This window comes from Solanum tuberosum, unplaced genomic scaffold (assembly GCF_000226075.1).
Source record: "Solanum tuberosum cultivar DM 1-3 516 R44 unplaced genomic scaffold, SolTub_3.0 contig00020, whole genome shotgun sequence".
Taxonomy (NCBI): Eukaryota; Viridiplantae; Streptophyta; class Magnoliopsida; order Solanales; family Solanaceae; genus Solanum; species Solanum tuberosum.
The window spans coordinates 12,354-18,041 of NW_006240120.1; the positions used below are offsets into that span (position 1 = coordinate 12,354).

A 5,688-nucleotide genomic window follows, 5' to 3' on the forward strand; every position below is an offset into this window, starting at 1 on the left:
TGGGGTAAGTCCTTTTTTATGTAATACTGCTAAAGCATGTGGACATGGAAGTTCATCGAGTTGAAATTGTTGACATGTACATATTTTTGCTTTTATACAAACGATGAAAATTTTCCCCATATGTGTGACGGTATGTAGGTAATCACTTGAAGGTCGCACCTATTGAGGATAATTAATATGATTAGTATAAATATTTATGGTGTGCAATTTATATTTAGAAAACTTAATATGATTAGTATAAGTAATAGAACTTACCATCATATGTAGTGCAATTTCCAGGTTATCAACAATAATTGATTCATATTTTGCTGTAAGTTTAGTATTTGTATACAGAGCTTCTTTTGACTTGTCATAGTTCCATTTCTCAATTAATTTACGCATCTCTTCAAGTAGCCTTGTTACTGGGAGATCTCGTGCGTCTTTTGTTGCTGAGTTAAGCGACTCTGCTATGTTGGATGTCATGGTCATAGTTCTATTACTTGTGGAATGTGCCCTTGACCATTTACTATAGCCAATTTCATACAGGTAAGTCTTCACTCGATGATCAATTCGATTAACTTCAGCCATATAGTAATCAAAATCTTGCATAGTGTATGCGCGAGCCATTGCATAATATATTTCCCTTAATTGTAATTGGTTTCTCCTGAAATTTTCTTTGATGTTTTTCCACAGATGCCACATACATGCGTAATGTGGTAAATCTGGAAATATAACCGATATAGCTCTAATTATGTTTTGATGCCTATCTGATACAAAACACATTTTATGTTTTCATGCCTTCTTCTTCTTGGACTTGAGCATGACATATCCAATAAACACGCTCAAGAAGCAGATGAGTGCCACTGCAGCATATACAGGAATGAGAATAGCATATTCTTGTGGTAGAAAATACTTGTGCACGAAATGATCGCTATCAACAAGAGGCTGAAAGAACAAAACAACATTTGCACATCAATCTCCAGATAAAACTTAGGTTGCAAGGGTCTGCTATGTTGCTCGGACTCTCCAATAATGTTGCCACACCCGTGGTCAGATCCTTCAAAAACGTACCGCTTTTGAAGGATCCAACATGCACCTAGCGACATTTTTGAAGAGTCCGAACAACATACAAGGTCAGTACAGAATGGGATGGAAGAGAATATGAGCTGACCAGAATGATAACCCAGAAGGTATAATATGTAAAATGGACAAACTAGTCAATGTTAAAATGAGCCCAACAGCTCTGTCAGCCAACTCCATCGAGACTCCTCTTCTTGTGCCGCCTGTAAAAGAAGAATGTTTCAGTTAAGAACTTGTGTACCTTACAAGTTACAAGAAGAGGATCAAAACAAAAAAAATTGGCCTGGTCACAGGTTTGCCGGTACCATACAAGGTTCAAGGGACTAAAAGGAGAGAAGACAAAACAAAAACGGATGAAAGTGGAACACAGTCCGGAAGGAGACCTTATCTCCTAAAGAGGTTGTTCCCGATAGAATCTCAGCTCAAGGAGAGATGAAAAAGAAGCAGTAATAACAGAGAGTAGCATCAGCAACATAATAAGATAAACGATGCCACAGAAACATGTGTTGTGTTTAGTACATGTCTTCCAACATGTGACCATTGTGAAGGAACGTGTTGCATACAATATCTACCCAATCATTCATCCATATGTCTTGACAAGAAAAAATTCAGAAAGATACATGAGCAGTTCTCTCAAGTCTCAATGTACTCTTGTTGCACTATCCTGAGTCCTGACCACAAAATGATACAACTTCTCCTTCTCAAGATGTCGATAACGATGCTTTTAACTATGACAACAACCCGAAGAAAGACAAGGTAATAAACACGTCTACCTAAAAAGAACTCTAGGTTATGAGTCCCAAAATGAAGTCATATGATAGGGGAGTAAGCTTGGCAACATATTAATAGGCCCTAATTCTACAGGAAAACTCATTTGTTAAGGACACAAAATTACAATTTATATATATTTAACTTAGTTTCACTATTATCTTATTTGGTATGATGATGACATGAGGTGAGCTTAAAAGGAGAAAAAAGGATTTATATAGCTGACCCAAACTTGTTTGGAACTAAGGCATAGTTGTTGTAAGGACACAATATTACAAATTAACACAAGGTTGCTCATTAGAGTTAATCTATATCACAGATCTAATAAGACTGACTCTTAGAATTTCCATCGTCAATGAGAACTAAATTTTGCAAGGCCCCATATTTGCCAAGAAAGAGAAGCTATGTCCTCACACTCCCAAACAGCAGACAGCACACGAGAATCATACTTTAAAAAATGCTTAAGTTAGTCAAGTTGGAGAACAAGAAAAGTATTTTTCTAAGAACTAAATTACTACTCCAGCAAACTATCACCGGGACTCTAATTTCCTAATAGAAAATGAGTTAAATCTTGAACTTCCTAGTCATTAGTGGAATTACACTGTCGAAAGGGGTTAAAACTAAGCTATAATGGTGAACACTAGACCATTGGTAGAGCTAATACTTAGACTTGTTAAAGCTGAGGTGAATCTTCGGAACATACCTACCACAGTCGAGGATCCTATCCATAGTAAACAGTACATGAAGGAACACCAACTCTTAAAGGAAGGACATAGTCTCACCATTCAAAGAGTATAACATATCTTTCAGACAAGTAACTAAGTCCATCCTAATTAGGCCTTCCATTTTACTATCCATTTCATCATAAAATTACCAATCCTCTATTTATCGAAAGGAAAAAATTACCAACCTTCAGTGAGCTATATGATTCCATTTCTTTTTCTCTAAAAAGGAGAACACTAAAACGACACAGAATCATAAGTTCTCGTGGTGTTACGAATGAATAATAAACTAATGATTAAAAAAACATGGGAAAAGATAAAACTGTTCATCAATTACACAAAGACAAACACCAAACACCTTTAGTCACAGATTATTTAATTGCAAAATTATAAAAAAGAAAAAAAAAATCACCCCCATATCTCAATTTCTAAGCAACTCCACCAGAAACGGTAGGTATATCCATTTCGATAACCAATATCTTTCACCTCTTAGTAAAAGTTTCTAAGAATTGCTATTCAGACTAAAATAAAAAGAAAAGCAGCAACAAAGTAAAAACTCTCCATATTTCGCAACTCATTCCCATAACATATTACCAGATACCCCTTCATTTCAATTTGTTTGACTTACATTCCTTTTTAGTTTGTTTAAAAAAGAATGCTTCTTTCCTTTTTCCACAACTTTCTTATTTTAACTTTCCACATAGCATGTTTAAGACCATAAGATTAAAAAGCATTTTGATACATTCTACGTTTTTTTTTAGATTAAGACATAATAGTCAAAAGTCTTTTTACTTTCTTAAACTTCGTGTCAAGTCAAAACCAGACAAATAAATTGAAACAAAGGGAATAAGTTTTTTGTTTCCTCCACTTTTAGGTCTGTTAGTTATCACTGAACTTCCAACAAGGTTCATACAACAAAGACCTTTAGACATGATTTGACTCCCAAAGCTAAAAACTTTATACCAGAAAAAGGCTAGAGTTGCAAGAAAAATACTACCACCCACCCGAGCCCTTGGCACCAGGGTCAGGATTGATCTCAAAACTGATAAGCCCCTTCGTATTCCAACAACAAACTATGCCTCAGTCCCAAACAAGTTGTCGTCAACTATATCAATCCCCACTTTCATTTAGGCTCATTTTATATGAATTCAACCAACAACAACATATCCGGTGTAATCCTACAAGTTGAAGTCTAGGGAGTGTAGTGTATTATGTACGTGGCCTTACCCCTAACTCATGCTTGAATGTCAATTACCCTTTTCAGAAACTATGGAACATAAATCCATAATCCTTAAGAAATTAGTTTTCAAAAAAGCTCAAGATTCACAAGTTATGTCCAGAAAGGCTACAGGATCACAAAAAAATGGACATTTTGATGGATCACTCAATCAATCAATCAACTAAAAACTTAATAAAATTGGCAATATGAGTGGGAAATGGAAAAAATTATAAATTTTTTTGCATAAATTCAGCAAAAATATTGAGACCCCATTAAAGTAAGAGAAACAACAAACTTAGATCACCTGAAAAGTTCGGTTCTTGGTGTTGAAGATTTCTGCTTTCAGAGCATGAAGATCGCCATTTTCAAAGAAAATGAACTTTGATTGATTTTCAATTTAGGGTGTGTTTGGTATGAAGGAAAATGTTTTCCTGGAAAATGTTTTCTTGGAAAACAAGTTGATTTTTAACTTGTTTTCTTATGTTTGGTTAGTGAGTGGAAAACATTTTCTGGAAAACAATTTCTAGTGTTTGGTTGGTGAGTAAGGAATTTTTTTAGGAAAATAATTTTCTATGCTCTTTCACCCCCAACCCGGACTTAATCATATATTTTATGGATTAGATAAACTATTTTCGATAGAACCACATTTAGTTTTAAAAAGTCACGCGTAACATTCTAAAATAACAGTTATATTACATGATGAAATGCAAAAACAACCATTTTAGGATTGTAAAGATCACAAATTTACTATATTTAGCAACCTCATAATCAAATTTCAAAATCTCCGACATGAGGTTTCAATCGTCTGTTTGAATTTTCACAATTGTCAAGGTCTAACTTCATACTTGAGTTCTATTTTGACAGTTGAACCTTTTATCTTTTGAGTATGAAGTTGGATTCCAGCAGTTTTAAACTTCATACGTAAAGGTCTGAAGAAAAATAAGAAACAATAATGATATAACACGAACAATCTAAAAATCGTAAAACAAATTAAAATTTAAAAAATTAATGCGATGAGTTCAATAAAAAATTAACTAGCACTTAAAGTGGTACCTTATTGACTATTTAATTACTATTTAAAATTCATAATAGAACAATTCAAATTCAAATTTATACAAACAACTTAATCATTGACCTGTCATAGTCCAATATGTTTAACTTGACAAATATTAGAACCCAAATTATATTATTAAAAGGCCAGAACATTATTTGAATAGGCATTCAAGGGTAGGACATATCAATTAATAAAGTTGGTAAAAAGTAGAAAATTTGAATTTAAATTTTAAAGACCACAAAATAGACTAGTACTTCATTATATTTGGCAAAAATTTCAAATAACAAATAATAGGAACAAAAAAAATAACAAATAATAATAACAATCAAAGACTAAAATAATAGGGAAGTGATACGAATACTCCTGAGAAGGAAAAACTTGATAACATTCATCCACTAACTTTCTACTTAATCCCCGACCTCTATATTTTTCTATCATATGATCGTGTCCTTGCTAAACTACAAGTAAATTATGTCATGTTTAGTTACCTTCCCGCGATACTTCTTCAGCCTACTTCTACCTTTCTTCAAACCAGCCACAATCAATTCACATATCCTCATTTGAACATCTTACATATTCTCTTCATATACCATAATCATCTCAATCTTGCTTTCCTTAGCTTTTCCACCATATGGACTTCTCCCACCTTATCCCTAATATCTCTATTCCTAATTATATCTCTCTTACTATACTCACATATCCATCTTGACGTCTTCATTTTTGTTACTCTCATCTTTTGGACATGTGCGCTCTGATCGATCAATACTTCACCACATACAACACAGTTGATCTAACAAAACACTCTATAAAACTCACTTTAGTCTTGATGGCATATTCTTGTTGCATAAGATCACGAATGCGACTCT

The 5,688-nt window shown here is 33.7% G+C and overlaps 1 pseudogene; it reads right to left on the reverse strand.

Annotated features, from left to right (window-relative positions):
- Positions 1-771: 771 nt before the first annotated feature.
- Positions 772-4,194, reverse strand: LOC102597860 (dolichol phosphate-mannose biosynthesis regulatory protein-like; annotated as a pseudogene).
- Between the last annotated feature and the right edge of the window lie 1,494 nt (positions 4,195-5,688).